Source organism: Anser anser, assembly GCF_964211835.1.
Source record: "Anser anser genome assembly, chromosome: 24".
Taxonomy (NCBI): domain Eukaryota; kingdom Metazoa; phylum Chordata; class Aves; order Anseriformes; family Anatidae; genus Anser; species Anser anser.
Genome location: NC_139745.1, coordinates 4,977,091 through 4,993,039, shown reverse-complemented (window position 1 = coordinate 4,993,039; position 15,949 = coordinate 4,977,091). Strand labels below are relative to the sequence as shown.

Here is a 15,949-nt window from a genome sequence, read left to right as displayed (position 1 = left end):
CGCTCCTCCGGGCACAAGCAGAAATGAAGCCCGGGGCAAAGACCCTAAGCAGCACCTGGGGCTTTCTGCTTGGCCACACGCAAAAGAAGTATCCTCCAGGTGGGAGCTCCCCATGAGGACTCCCCGTGTGCCGGCTCTGCCACCGAAATGTCACGGCATGGGAAACCCAAGCCTCACAGAGCCCAGCGAGCAGCACTGATTTCAGGAGCAGAAGGAAAAACACAACAGGAAAACCAGCCAGGAGCCTCAGCTTTGGGCATCAGGGCAGGGCCAGGAGTTGCGCTGGTGGGAGGCAGCGAGCAGGGCAGCCCGAGCTTTCTCCTGGCCAGCTGTTGCTGCAAACACTTTTGAGTTTTTTTTTTCTTTTTTTTACAAGAATTTTTTTCTATCACAGAGGATCATCGCAGCAACAGGTTGCCTGTGGGCATGGCTGGACAGCTGTGTCTGTACCAGGGTCTCCAGCCAACGCCTCCATCCTTGGGGGAGATGACACTTTCCCACCCTGTGGCTGTCCCCACAGGCTGTCCCATCCCCTCCAGCTCTTGCTTTGCCAGCAGAGCCTCCCAGCCCCATGGTGGGGGCAGAAAGGTGCTCGGGTCTAGCTTGGGCAACGGTACCACAGGGTTGGCTGTGGCTGGCTTATTTCGGGTGTGCTGGCGGGGTCGCATCCATGCCCCCTCTGCCACCAGAGCGGGTGCTCCCGCGCCCCGCGCTCGCTCCCCGCCACGTCCCTCAGGGTGGTGCTGCTGCTCTCGCAGCCGGGGCCGGGGCACGGAGCCAGCTGGAAGGAGCCTCTTCCCCAGGGTGGCTTCCAGGCATGGCACAGCGCCCGCGTCCCGCAGAGCCACCGCGTCCCCGGCCCGGGCCGGAGGTGAGCTGGCAGGCAGGAGGTCAGGGGCACAGGTGGACTCCAGGCAAAATAATTCAGAGTGGGTGGAGCTGCGGGCAGAGGTTTCACTGCAAGTGCTGGGTCCCCACGGGATCTCAGCTAAAGCCTGGCCACCAAACAGCACCTTTAAACACTGCCTCAAGTTCACGGACCTTCACCTTGCAGGGCTTCCTGCACTGGTGGCCAGTGACCTGTGCACAGGAGAGCAAAGGCTCCATCCCTACCATGCCGTGCAACATTTGCTTCTGCCACTACTGCCTTATTTTAATGCCTTTTGCTGTAAAACACTCCTTTAAACCCAAAGCGCATCACCTGCACACCCCCACACCCACCTTGAGGGCCGTTCAGGGGAACGCACGTGCCTGAACCTATAGAAACCGTAGGAGCCCAAGGATGAGACTCCCCCAGCGCCTGCATCATGCTGCAGCCCAGCTCTGTAGGTGCACAGGACCACGAGGATGGGTCTGAGACTTCACCACGATCCGAGCACACGTTGGGGACACCCAGAAGGGAGCCAGGTCCCTGCCTGGCCGTGGGATCACAGCAGCACAGAGCCCAAGCCCCCGCTAACCCCCGGGCTCGTCCGCCCAGCGCCCAGACACGGCAGCACTTCCCCTACACGGCAGCACCCGGCGTGTTAACACGGCCGTGTAATTATTCCCATGATCACCGTTAACCATTTCCCCACTGATCCCAAGTCCAAAACCCCTGGGAGCACGCACTTACCCCACGCTCCTCGGCTGCCTGCCGTGCCCCCATGGGTGCCGTCCTCCGCAGGAGGCTGAATTAAGGGTCGGTATCGAGGCAGGGACCACTTAACGGGTCGGTCCCCAAATTGTGCAGCCCGAGCCCACTCCTCTCCCCGCGAGCCGGTGCACGGCAGCACACCGAGCAGCCGCAGCCGGTCCAGGAGCTGTAACGAGCTCCGCGCACTAATGAGTGTCACCGACTCGCTCTGCACGCCCCGGTGCCAGCTTTGGGAAGGGAAAGCAGCAGGAACGGGAGACAGAGGCAGCCCGGCTCCCCTGCACAGCCCCGCTCACCTTGGGGGTGGGGGAGCCGGGGATCCCGGCAGATCGGGCTGTGATTTCTCCCAGCTTTCATTGTCTGAACTCATTATCCGCGTTGCACAAGGCAAAGCCGCAAGTCGGATGCTGACAAGGCTCGCGTTCCTCATTAGCAGCCCACATTGCAAAAGCTTCATCTAAACAAACATGCATTCTGAAGCCCTTACCTCTGACTTGTCACTCCCTCATCACTGCTGAAAAGACTCTTACTGGTTTCCCAGCTTTAAAACACTACAAGACCAACTACAAAAATCCTCGGTTCCTCCAGAGAAAGTTACATGCACGTTTCTGTCAAAAAAAATGAAAAATACTTTCATGGCGAGTTCATGGAGAAGTCTGGTGCATTTGGGTCTGGGGGTTTTGTTGACTTGTTTTTTAAAAGCAGGTTTCTAACAGCTTCCCAGGTTTTGCGCAGAGAAACAAACCCTTCTGTGATGTGCAGGATTTCAGCTCGTAAAGATCGCCCAGGCTAGTTCATACTCCATCAGCCCACGCTGCTCCCTTTGTATGCAAAGCAGAAAGTATGTGATCATATCAGAGCAATTTGCACATTAATAAATCCTGGTCTCAGTGCCGTAGACTCCATCCCCATCCACCGGGTAGGGTTTTTTTATTATTGTTATTACCGGAGTATCCAGCTTTGTAAAGGCATCTAGTGCAAACTCCTGCATGAGGGAATTCCACCCCACTAGTACCACCTCCTAAGACAATATCCAGCCAAAATATTGTGACTGTTGCAAAACCCGGACTGGAGCTCAACAAAGGACCTTCCAGTGTTGCATCCAGAGCCAACGGGGTCTCAGTAAATTACTGCAGAGTGACACAACATCCCGTTCTCTTTGTAGTCTTTTTTATTTATGACACTTAATTCCGAGTTATTACTAACATTTCAGTGGTAACTGGCATATGAAGTCATCAGCTGTCACAACTGCATCTGTTAATAAACATGTCAAATATTAAAAGCAGCTTATTATCCTCGGGAGGGAGGAAGGCACCAAGGCGATGAGCTTTAAAGCCTGGTTATTTTTCCATCCCTAGCTGTGCAACAGGAGGAAATGCTCACGCGTGGGAAAACGTCCCCACGGTGGAGCCCTGCTGCTCCCTGCCCTGCGTCGCACCCAGGCAGCCCACGAGCTCTCTCCCCTCTCCCTCCTCGCTGCTGCACCATCGTCATCCCCCTTCCCCTTCTCCTCCCGGGACAGACTCTGCTCCACAAGGGGTGTGGGGTGTGAAGGGGAAAGCCGAGGTGTGGGCACCTTGCTGGTGTCCCCGAGAGCTGCTGTGCCCAGGGGGCTGAGCAGGATCTGGCCCCGGCAGCACGCAGCCACCACCCTCACCAGCATGCGCTGCTGCATGCAGCATGCCTGCTGCACCAGGGGCTCGGGAGAGGGATGGCAGCAGTGTCCCCGTGTGTCACCGACCCTCATCCCAGCTCCCAGGGGGCAGACACAGTGCCTGCGACACGGGGACCTGCGGGGAGCCCCAACAGCTCATCCCCCAGTGCTGCTCCATTGGCACCAGGAGCCAAAAATCAGGGTCTTGAGCCCACTCCCACCCACGGGTGGGTTCGGGAGGACACATGGGTGCTGTGCGAGGGACAGCAATGGCTATGCCATCTTCTTCCTTACCATTCGAGACCATCATCCCCAGCACAGGAGAATGTAGCACATCTGCTCCTGCGCTCTGTCTCTGCGGCTGCTCCACGTTCCTCGCCCCTCGGTGGCAATCCCAGGCACAAAGTCTGCTCCTGCCCGAGGCTCTCCTTGTGGCACTGCCTCTGCCTGCCTCTGAAGGTAATCTGCAGGTCACAGTCTTTGAGGGGTGATATAGAAATCGGTGGTGATATCTTCTGAACTCTCTACTTAGGGGTTATTTGGTGATAACCCAACCAAGCGGTTCCCTTAAAGCACAGACGTGTGACTTGCAGTGGGCAGAGTCTGGGGAGCTGCCGAAGGCGATGCACAAAATGCTCCATCCTTGCCTTTTGTCTCTCATTCCTCCTCCTCCAGCCATCCTTCCTGTGGCACTACATGGGTTTGAACCAGAAAACGGGCGATTATCCCCAGAAACCACCACCGGTGGAGCTTGCCCAGGCTCAGGCTGCTGGCTCCTTACGGGGAGGAAGCCCCATCTGCGTGGTGCTATGACCGGGGTGGAAGGAGGCAGAGCTTCAGGGCTGGCGGCTGAACAGTCCCGGCTCTGCAGAGCAGGGAGAGGAGCTCCAGGCTCCCAGCTCACTCCTGCTCCTGTTCTGCGTCTTCAGCAAAGCCTTACCTTTGCCACAGCCCAGAGACCGCTGCGATGCTCACCGCAACGGAGCAATCTGCTCTGGGGCTGGCGTCCCTCAGTACAAGGAAAGAGTCAGCAGGAAGGATCCCATACCCAGCCCTGTCCCGTGCCCGGAGGTGCCTCCCCTCTGCGGCACACAGGAGCAGGGATTTCCTCCAGCACAGCCCCTGCTCCTGCCTTTCGGTGCGACGCAGCCACCAGCGCCTCTTCCGCCAGCTGTGACCGCGGCCGGCTCCAGACGGCTGCGCTCCCCCGGGAAGTGGGTCAGCTCCTCTAACCATCTGAACACATGTCAGCATTTATTTTAGGTGTAAGATCCACTCGAGCAGATGCCATAATTCTTCTGTAATGAATAAAATTCTGTCTCAGCTTCCAAGTCTTCCTAGGGACATTACAGGACAGCATGCTGACATATGAGCGATGCCAAGCAGGGTGACTCACCAGGCAGTGAGTAGCAAAAGTCTCGTACAAATGAGCTGCATTATCTTCGCTTCATCTTCCCCAAGCTTTCACAGCTCCTGGCTGAAAGGCAAAAGGCACAGGCTCTTCCTCAGGCTGTCATGGGACTGATGGTGAGCTCCTGAATCCTCCTCTGGATCCCTTGCTCGGGTTCAGGGCAGGTCCCTGCTGATGCTCCACGAGCCACCACTGAAGATGTGTCTCTGGGCATCCTCAGCAGCCTCTGGCAGGAGTCCTGGAGCTCTTCACCATGAGGAAGAGGAGGGATGCCATAGTGGACATGGCATGAAGCCCCCCAAACACGCTGGGAATCTGTGTTCTTCAGGTATGAGGACAATAATGCAAAACAAGAACAGACAACAAAGAAAATTCACCCTTCATGCAGATTTTTCTTTGCATTGTGTATGCGTTAATGCATGTGAATATGGATGTTTTATTTGTCCTGAATTGTCTTCGGCACCTCTTTAAATGTCCCTGGTTTCCTACTTGTAAACAGCATCTTCTGAGCTCGTTGCTGTCTTGTAGGAGCATTAGGGAATTTGGTCTGAATATTGCACAGATGCTACGTGGTCACTGCCGTCAGTCTTCGTATTAAAGACCTTTTCTATTTATATTTAGAGTTTTTCTACTTTCTGTTCTAGGAAGTTCTGAGGGGCCATCAGACATTGCTCTGGGACAAAGTCATGAAATTAACTGAAGAGCAAAAAATCTCACGAACTGAAGATTTTGAATTCTATGCTTGCGTTGGATAGCCAAACCTTTTTCTTTCTAATCTTTCTCGGATCACTGCAGCTCCATTTGACAGCTGTAGATCAAGTTTCAGTGTGGAGCAAATGTTTATAAGCGAGCAATAAACCCCTGAAGACAGAGCTTTATAATGGAAACGCTGACAAATCCAGCAGTAGGACCAGGGCTACCGGGCGCATCAATAATTAGCGAGCAGCACAGTGTATCCGACTGAAGGCAAGGCGATGTGCTTGCCAGCTCCCTGGTGTTAGAAGGTATCATTGCAGAGGACAGTAAATCACACTAAATCCTGCCTTAACACCCTCCACAATAAATCCAGCATCAAGTCCCACATTTCTTCCCCTTCTGACAGGCAGCTAATTTACCGTTTTGTTTTGCTTTAGCTAATGGCTCTTGAGGCTGATCCTAAATTAATCCTAAACAGGCTGTTTCTCTCTTGTACAAAAGGACACGAAATTCCACATTTTCACAGGGCAAAAACGCCAAGCCACTCCAGATTGAAAGCAGAGCCGCTGACTCAGGAGGTTTTCCTTGCAGCCCGCAGAAGTCCTGGCCGCGCAGGTGCTGGGGCAGCGTGGTGGGCTCCAGCCGTCCCCGCTCCTCGTGCTCTGCTCCCAGGGGCTGCCCCAATACTTCCTTCCCAGCAGCTTCTCCTCTCGTTTGCAAGATGCCCGAATGCAATCGAGAAGGAAAGGCTCGTGAATAAATAGCTCGCCAGATTTGCTCCTCCAACAGCCAGGACATCAGCCCAGTGAAGCGCCGCACTGACTCCAGCAGGACTTGGATGCTGCCTGCAGTTGCCAACAGGATTGACGGCCGGTTTTCCAACATCCTTACATTTGTTCACGTTATTGAGGTGAGATGAAAAGCCTCTGCTCCTAATCCAGAGCCTGTGCAGTGCCCAGCACGTGGCAGACCTGGTGCTCCTGCCTAAACCCAGAGCAGGGAAAGGAGCAGGGCACCTCGCTCCATGTGCCGGTTGCTCCTTGGTTTGGAGCTGGCTCCAGACCTTCAGCTGAAAAGGTCCCGGTCACGGGGACAAGGACACGAGCAGGCTGCAGCGATGTTCCTCCATGGGGATGGCGCAGCACAACCTGGGGCAGATGCATCCCTATCCCAAATCCCACCCTTATGAACAGTCTGTGCAGGGAAGGAGGTGTTTCCAAGCAGACGTAGGCCACCTGAATTCAGTGTTTTTTTGTTGCTTTCGGTAAAAAAGTCAGCTGCAGGTCTCATCCTCCCCTACACCAGCCTGGATAACTCTGCCCAGGTCCAGCCGTTCCCTCACAGGGCTCCGTGCCTCACTCCACACAAAACATCACAGTGCCTGCTCCGAGGGGGAGCCTCCCCCTGTTTCTGCAGAGAAAGCGGTGACTCCCGCACCCCCAAACCCAGTGCTGGAGCACTTGGTTCCCCTCCCCATTAAAACCCTGCCTTTATCTGGCGGAGCTCGCCCAGCTGCGGCTCCGGCCCCGCATCCCCTTGTGCCCCCAGCTACCAGGTGACAGCAATCCCCCCACAGAGACCCCATAGTGCCTGGGGACTGCGGGGACACCCCAGATGGGACCCTTTGGTCCCCCCCTCCCCAGCAGCTCCAGTAGCCAGCAGCACAGCTCCTGGCAGACCAGGGCTCTGGCATTAACCCTGTCTGCAGGAGCAGATACCAGCACCTACAAGTTCTCAGCTGGCACAGAGGATGTATTACTCATCCCCAGTGCCTCATCAGCCTTCGATAATATCTCAGCATAAGCAAAAAGCAGAAAAGACACTCGCTGAGACACCAGAAGGAAAGGGAGAATGGTCTGAAACCTCTGCAGCACTGCGGCCCCAGCCCTTCCCCGTGCTGTTTCTCTGCACCCTTCTCGGACACAAAGGTCTGCTTTTCAGGGGGCTTATCTAGCGCAGGATGATTGATAGCCTGGGCAATTGTTTTTAATAATATCTGCACACCTGCAGTCCTCAGTCCCCGGTAATACAGTTATCCCAAGTGCCTAACTTCTTGCATAAACAACCGCTCTGGTTGCAAAGACAACTATCAAGTTCCCATCGCAGCCTGCACAAGCCCCGCTCGGGGGTCAGGCACGGGGGCACGCGGGATCATTCCTTCCACGGGGCCACGGGGGAGCCAGCGGAAAGGGGGCTGCTCTGCTATGGGGGGCATCGCCGGGACGTGCCTCTTTTCCCAGGGCAGAGCGAGCACCTCGAGGCTACCCGGTGCCCGCAGAATGACCGGGGCATCCCGTGCGCTCCGTGCTCGCCGGGCACGGAGGAGAGGGGGAAGAATGTAGGAGAGGGCAGCGTGTGGGTGGCGAATTCGTGCCCCCAGCAAGCCGTCCTGCGTCCAGCACCTCGCCTCGGGGCCGGACACCGCGTGCAGGCTGGGCGCTTCGCCTCCGCCCTTGGAGCGGCGTTACGCGCATGCTGGGAAACGCTCCCCTCCCGCTCGCTTCGAAGGCCCTTTTCCCCTGTTGTTTGAGGAATGCTGTTTGAATTAGCTCCACGGATTGCAAACAGACCCCGTTGTTTTCCTTTTCCCGGTGCAGGGAGGCTTCTGTTCTCTTTGGCCTGCTGGATTAACCAGGGGGCCTCACACGCTGACCCCTCTGCAGCTCAGGGAAGCTAATTTAATCCCAATATTGTTACAGATCACAGCAGGACAGATCTCACAGATTCCTTGAGGCAAACCAGCGCTGAGCTCTGGCAGGGACAGCAGCGCGCTGTGTTTGTGGAGGCAGGAGCCTCTGCCATTTTTTTGCAGAAAATTTCCTCTACAAAACTCAGGAGGCCAGCAGCGGGGTTGTGGGGCAGCCCCAGGCACGGGGAGCTCCCACCAGGGAGCTGCTCCCCCTGCACCCCACAGCATCCCCGGGCACACAGGAGGGTAGGGGGCAGAGGTGAAGGCGATGCAGGCTGGCATCACTCCATTATTTCTTTCTCCTCCTTATTTTCCCCCCTTGGATGCTCCTGGAGCTGCGTTTTTGAGGTGTGGTGTTGTCAGGTCGTACAGAAAAGCCACAGCCAAGCTGTGCCTGCTCCCAGCACCCGTCACCTGCCCCATCGTTGTGTCACTCCCCCAGACAGGTCTCGTCTCTTCACATCTGCAAGGTGGGCCAAGGCTCCATCCCTGGCCCTGCTGGAGCTGCCCCGGTCCTTGCACCAAGTGCTGGGCAGAATTGGGCTCCCCCTGCCCTGATTGTGCGTTGTCCCCAACACCGCCCCAGGCATTGCCCCCTGCGTTGCCCCATGCGTTGCCCTCTGCTGGCTCTATCCACATTTATCGTTTCCCTTCTGCCTGTAGAAGGCAGGCACGATCCCAAACACCCTGCTCAGCTCTGCCCCAGCTCGGTTCCTTTCTGCCCTCCTTCCCCACACGCAGGACACGGCCCCATGGGGTCGGTCAGAGCAGAACCGCAGGCAGCCACGGGCACTCCTCCCTGCTGCCTCTCCTGTCCCGTGCCGCAGGGAGATGGGGAGCTGCTGATTCCTGGGTGGTTGCTCGCCATGCCAGGGCAGCGCCCACGCACCTTTGTGGTGCTTTGCTTCAGGAAAAGGCATCCGGCACCTTTGTGGCAGGGCAATCATACAAACCTCACTTGTGCTTTAACGTGTGCTGTCATTTCCTTTCTCCTGGAGAATTTCGCTTCTCTTCCTGCGCGCAGCACCTCAGCTCTTCCTCCCCTTGACCTCCACTACGTGAGACACACCAGTAGCTCCGGGATTAAAGTCAATTTTTCTATTTAACAAACCTGCAGAAACCCTCATCTACCGCCCAGTGTACCTTTCCAAGCCACATCAAGCTTTTCTTTCAGGCTTAAGCAGGGTCTGCTCCAGAGGAAAGCCAGCCCGTGGTGCCACCACCACCACCCAGGACCGTGTCCAGCACCAGCAGCAGGGATCCTGCTGCTCCTGAGCGTTGGTGCCAGCGGTGCGGGGAAGCCCTGCCTCCCCCAGCATCACTCCGGGGGGCTTTGATGTTCGGGAAAAGTAAATTGCTTTGAGACACTATTAAAGTCAAGCTTAAACGATGACAGGCCACAGGGCTGGGACTTCCAGCACGTCTCGTAACTCTGTCCAGAACTGGAGCTGGGAGAAGCGCAGCGAGGAGGACACGAAACCCGGAGCGTTTGCAGCGGGGGCTGCCCCACGAGCAGCTTCTCCCTCCCTGGGTTTCTGCCCCGCTGCCAGGCTCGGCACTGCCATGAGTGTGGGGCAGGGGGGGGCCCCAAAGAGCTGCTGGAGCCCAGCCTCCCCTCGGCCACGAGCGGCTCTTGGGAACATTCCTGCTGGATGACATTTCCCAGGGCACTGAGAAAAGAAAAAAAAAAAAAAAAGGCACTTTTTCCCAATATAAATTCTTGCAACATTTAAAAAAAAATATATAACACAATAGCTGTAAACTCTGAAATGGCTAGGGGTGAAAAAGCTACAGCTTGGCGTGGAAATAGCACTGCCATCCTCACCGACTGGTCGGATCCCAGATGTGAGACATCATGCGTGACAAAAACCCCAGGGGAAGGCCACGCAGGAAGCTTGTAATTGCTGTGGACTCCCACCCCGGCACGGGGACACACGCGGGTGACCTCAGGAGTCCCCAGCGCTGGTGTCAGTCACCTGCGGTGGCGCGAGCAGAGCTGGGGTGCCCCTGGACCCTTCCCAGGGTCAGCCAAAGCCCGTGGAGGCGGCGAGGAATATCGCTGTATCGAAATCAGGGGAAATAAATCATTTGTACAGCAAAAACGAAAGTACAGCAAAACCAGCAAAGTATTTTGCTGTACCAGTATAGCAAAAGCTGTAGAAATGTGCTTGCTCGCTGCGTTCCCTGAGACATTTGCAGCACATCTATAATTATTTTAATTATAATTAAAGGCTATATGCTGTGAGTGTGCTGAAGGAGCATGGCTAAGGCTGCGCATACGGCCTTAATTCTGCTGCACTCTGGCTTTTGAGAGGTTTCCAGTGGAGCCCTCAGCTTTGCTGGTGCGGATGGGATATGTCTATGTATTGTGTTTTAAACTATATAATTAATTGAGTGCAATGCTCTGCAAGGAGCTAATTCTGCCTAGGGATTTGGGTAATTCTATAAACATGGAGAAGCAGCAACGCCCAGCCCCGCCGCCGCGCTCGGCGGGGAGCTGCAGGGAGGAGGCTGGGCTGTGCTGGGAGCCGGGTCTTGGGGTTGCAGAAAGCGGGGACTGGGGCTCCTGGGGTCTTGGGGGAAAGGGAAGGGAGAGGCAGAGATCGGGAGGATGAAGGGGAAGATGAGAAAGTGGAGGGCTGGGGGTAGGGGATGGTCGGTGCCACCCCACGGCCGCACCGCGGCACTTCCGCACATGCTGTCCGCTTCGAGCTCGGCGTCTGCACGGAAAAAGCCTGCGCATATTTTAAATATCTTCAAGATGACGGCGCGAGGAAGAGAATGGATCGTGCATGGCTCGAAAAGATGGCAGAGCTGAAAACAATGGTCTGAGGCAAAGGAAAGAATGCTTCAGCGAGGCCTTAGCCAGAGAGCCGCGCGGGGCGGCAGAGCAGATGCTCGCGACGTCTGCTTTGGGGCTTGGCGGTTTTAGACAGTCAGTGCAAGTTCAGATGAGCCATTCTGTGGGAAAATGCAGTGACGCCTCCAGGGTGCACAGGGGAATGACTGAGAGACTCTTCTCATCTGCATGAAATATGTCCCAAACCCTCCGCCGCCACCCTCCCCGCGGGGACAGCCATCCTGCGTGGCCCCACGCCCCCCGCCGCTCGGATGGCACTGAGCCACAAGGTTCAGAAAAGGTGGATTTAAAAAAAATATATCAGTGAGATAGCCCAGGGAGCTTGGATATTCAGAAGCTTCGGGTGATGGGCAGCTCCTCTCCTGCCGGTCAGTGGCAAGAGGTTTGAAGCACAAACCACGCAGGGCCGCTTGCCTGATTCTCTGTTTGGGGGTTTTGGTGACTGAGGGAGATGCTCGGGCACACGGTATAGGAGACAGCCACCCCAAAAGGGACGGGACCATCCAGGAGCCCTGCACCGCAGGGACTCATCCAGCTTCCACCCCACGTGTGTGCTGCAGACAGCACTGACAGCCCGGGGCACTGACAGAGGGGTGAGGGGCAGGTCGGAGCCACGCTCCTGGTTAAAGTTAATGGGAAATGAGCATCTATTTCCCCGTTGTGCCTTTTATAATCTCCTCCAAGCCGCTCATGCAGATCCCAGGCATGTGCAGCGGGATCTGTGAAGGGCACGGGGCGTGCGTGGGAAGCGCCTTGCTGCTGCTGGCAGGAGGCTGCGGCTTCGCGCCTCTGCTCCCCGAGGAAGAGCCGGGGCTGAGCTGCACAAAACCCACGGCCAGCCCCTCTCTCCAGCACTGCAAAAGGCAGGAGATGTTATTTCTTGGAGATGCCTTCTCGTTTGCTACGAGGGAGAGCGACTCTCCAGTGATTGCAGTGTCAGCAAGAGCTACCATGGACGTGACAGCCTCTCATGGAGCCTCTGCCCTGGGAGCTCCGGGGTTTCATTTCCAATTAAGTTTTTCATATGGTAGCATTCAGAACTTTGATGGGAGATGAGGCTACTTTTGTCTAAGAGAGAACATACTTTCACTGTTGCGCCCGGCCCAGAAATGACTTCTCCGCTATTAAAATGTAATTTAATTTATCTGCATGCATTCTGCGATGACTAGGACTTGTTCTAAGGAGACCTTTAAAGGAGAACTTTCGCGTTATTAAATGTATGTGCTAGGAAGTTGAGTTCTGGCATCCTCTGATAACCAAATTTCTTTTCTAGCCTCCACTATATCCATCATGATAAAAGCCCCTGCCAAAGCCCTAACTCAAGCCATGCTTCTGGCATATTGTGAAACGAATCAGGGTGGGGGGTGGGGGTGGGGAGAAACCCACAAGATGCTCCAGTCCAGTATTTTTTTTTTAATCAAAGTTTCAAGGATATTGATGGTTTACCTCATAAGGTAAACATTTGTAGCCCAGTTGCTTTCCCAGGGTTAAACCAGAAACAAGTGGCTATCTGAAACTGCAACTGATTTGCTCTGACAGACTCCAGTCAGCTTCAAAATGAGTTTTCTTAAAAATCACAGGCCCTCGATACGTGCGGAGCGGTGGCGTTAGTGCTTCCCCCAAGGACCACAGGACGATCGCATTTTGGGGGGACAAACCCGCTCCCTCCCCACAGCACGGTGCCTGTCCCCTCCGGACACTCGGCTCCTGCACCACCGGGGGGGGGACCCTGGCAGCCCCCACTGCTGCCCAGCCTGGGGCACAGCACCCATGGGTGCAGCCCCCCAGCCTGTCCCCACGCTCTGCACTTGTGGTGGTCGTGCACCGTGGGCAGCAATGGGTGGGGGATTCTTGCTCCTTGCCCCTGTCTCACCGCCATCTGGAGTGGCCTTGGGCAAGTCGTTGTGTGCTGCACCAAAGTCCCCCTCAGACCCCCTGCCACCCCCAGATTTACCACCAGGCTCTTGTGCCAGCCACCCCTTTGGGTGCCACTCATGGTGCACCCGGAGGGTCTCCTGCCACCCAGGACAGGCACTGAGGGTGTCAGGGTGCCCCTCAGCCTCCCCAACAGCACCGTTCTTGCAGCCCTCCCACAGCACCATCATGGTTAACCCCAAACCGAGCTGCAGCGGGGCTGGCTGGAATCGGGGAGCAAAACCCAGGCTCAGGCTGGACCAAGCCGTCCAGGCTGGGGGGATGCCGCTGTCTGCTCGGGCAGCGGGTGGTTAACAGCAGCATCCTGCTGCTCTGCCTCCTGCAAGCTGCCTGCAGCAGCCTGGGGCACAGCACAGCTTGCAGGGCTCTATTTATTCTGCACTGACAGCTGGCTCGCTGAGGATGTCACCGTGCCAGCCTTTCTCCTTGGCAGACCCAAGATTAACGCGGCTCCAGCTCCGCGTACGCTACCTGCTAACAGATCCCGGGTCCGATGCCAGCCAGCACCCACCGACGTGCCAGCTGCTAGCCTACAGAAACCTCAGCGCCTCGAGCTTCAGGCCCTCTCTGCCCTCCCAAACCTCATCTGGGAGGCACCGGCCATGCCCCCCCTTCCTAGCAGTCCCCCCGATGCTCGTCCAGCCACGGGGCGTGCGGCTCGGCAAAGCTGCGCGCTGGGGAACGGCACGAGGGAGCTTTAATTCAGTTCAAGACGCGCGGCGCTACTGTGCTCGCTATTAAAAGCTCCACGCAGAGCGTGAGATTTCCTGCGCACAAAGAGGAAGGTATCTTTTTTTAGAGCCTAATTTTATTGTTTCCCCAATGTATTAGCTCGTGGATCGGAGCCACGGCAAACCGTGCCGTGAAAGGAGCTCCCTTCCGTAAAAGCGTCTCCAGGGCACAACAACGGCTCCGGAGCAGGGACAGTGCCAAGATGCTTTCACCACCAGGGCTGGCATCGCCCCCGGGACTCTGCACATGGCATGGCACCACGCTGGCACCGCTGGCGTGCCTGCCTGGCACAACGTGCCCATGCAGCCCTGGCTCCCGACCGCAGTGAGCTGCTGCTCTGTGCTGCGTATAAGTCAGAACCTGTAAGCGGCTCGTTACGGAGACACTCGCTGTTTGAGGAGGCTGGAGACGGAGAAGGGGAAGAGCTGCCAGACCCCAGCTGGTCTGGGCTCTGGGAGCTGATGGAGGATTAGCCCAGCAGCGTGTCTTTACAAATCGCTGGTTCCCAGAGCACACAAAGCGAAGCTCTGAGCGTCTCGGCAGCGAGGCAGAGACAATTACTTGGGGGAAACAACAGTGTTTTCCTGCAGGGCGCACGCAGACGGGACCCTGGCTTCCCACAGCTCCTGTCCCACAGCGGGCACAGCACCGGGGTTGGGCTGAGCACAGCATCTCTGCATCCCGGGCTTGTGCCTCCCAAACCAGAGAGGGTCTGCAGAGCTGCCCCAGTCCCTCCTGGCATGGCCTGGAGCGAGGAAGCTGTCTGACCCAGGAGACGGGGAGGCTGCTGGGGATGGCTTCTCTGCTCGGCACAGCCTTGTGCCCTCTCTGCAAGGTGTCCGCAAGCCCTCGGGCTCAGGACCGACTAAAACCCTGCGAGAGCCTGCAGGCAGGCCCCAAAGTGCACTGACCACGGATACGGCCCCACTCCTGCACCCCTCCCAGCGCGTCCTGACCCAGATAGGGAGGGAAAGCCAGGGCTGCACTGGCTCGTGGCAGAATTATCCATCCCAACACCCCCAGCCGACTCCACTGCTGTCACAACCCGCTGCCAGCCCCAGTCCCTGTGCCCATTGTCCCCCTGCCCACTGCCCTCCCCGGGCCTCCCCGCCGGCCACCCCACCACAGGCAGCGGCCGAGCTGGAAGCGCTCGCTACTTGTTTCACGGGCACTTCCGACATTTCCAAAATTGTTTTCGTTCTGGCTTGGAATGAAGACAAATATTTCAGAAATTTCCTGGATAACATAAAGTTTAAAATATCCTCCAAACTAAAATAGAAATAATAGGCTATCTCAGCTCTCATATTATGTCATATCATGCCAGCTCATGGTACACTGTGCAGGATTACAGATGGCTCGTGACGAGCAGATGTAAACAAAAATACAAATAATGTCAACAAGAGAGGAGAAATGAAACGCTGAAACGAGAAATTCTCTAAAACGATCTTTTTTTTTTTTTTCTGCCTCGTGCAAATTAATTCTCCATGGGAAATCGCTGGGATTTCATAAAAGAGCACAGTCTGGTCAAAGCAGCCTTGTCTGGAGGAGGAGAGACGCCCCGGGAGCGCTCCCCACCAGCGATGCCGCGGCGGCGGGGCTGGGCGCAGGCTGTCCCCGGTGCCCCTCGCCTTCCTGCCCCCTCCTCCCCTTCCACCTCTTATCTGCTTGATGGAAAGCCAAGGCGAGCGTGGGGCCAGCCCCGCTGCGCACCCCCAGGTCCGCGCTGTCGGGCGGCAGAGATAAAGCCAAGATGGATAAAGCCGGGCGCCGGGGTTAACCGTGGAGAGCAGCAGCTCGGAGGGGAGCGGAGCGCTCGTGGTCCCCCTCGGCCACGCAGAGGGGCTGGGTGGGCTCTTACCTGGGGCTGGCTCCTGCCGTCCCTGCTCATCTCCCACCCGGACGGGCGCTCAGCGCCGGCACCGCTGCCCCACGACGGGGCTCTGCGCCGGGCGGACCGCCGGGCGCCGGCTGGCACCCATCCCCGCCTGTCCCGTGCCTCTCCAGAAAGGCTCTGCTGGGAAGCAGCGCCGAACCTCATGTCTCCGACGCTGTATCCACCCCTTCCCACCCTCTTGGGGTTCGGTCCTGCCAGTTCCACTTGTGGGCTGTCCTCACCACTTTGGGCCTTTCTACCGCTCCCCTTCTTGTGGCTCCGGATGTCACCACAGACACGCTTTTATGAGAGTGGGCTTGTGCAAGGCTTGTATAAAGTGTTCTCAGAAATACGAGGTCCTGTCATTTGTAAAACTAATAAAAATGTCCAATAATTTTTACAAGGGAAAAATGAGTCATTGGATGGCACATTTCTCATTACTGGCATTTTACAATTAAAATGA

At 56.6% G+C, this 15,949-nt stretch overlaps 1 protein-coding gene across 6 annotated transcripts in view; it reads right to left on the bottom strand.

Moving 5' to 3' along the window:
• RSPO1 (R-spondin 1) overlaps window positions 1-15,696 on the bottom strand; it is a 28,711-nt gene extending 13,015 nt beyond the window's left edge. Inside the window, exons 1-4 of one of the 6 annotated variants that reach the window (XM_083810348.1) lie at window positions 15,472-15,696; window positions 3,585-5,023; window positions 2,382-2,457; window positions 2,124-2,244 (exon numbers count right to left, since the gene is read on the bottom strand). The gene's annotated coding sequence lies outside the window, so the exon portion shown is untranslated. Of the gene's footprint in view, window positions 1-1,615; window positions 2,080-2,123; window positions 2,458-2,582; window positions 2,636-3,584; window positions 5,024-15,471 lie in introns of those variants that run through there. The other 5 variants (XM_083810346.1, XM_083810349.1, XM_083810347.1 and 2 more) reach the window with 5 other exon arrangements.
• Between the last annotated feature and the right edge of the window lie 253 nt (window positions 15,697-15,949).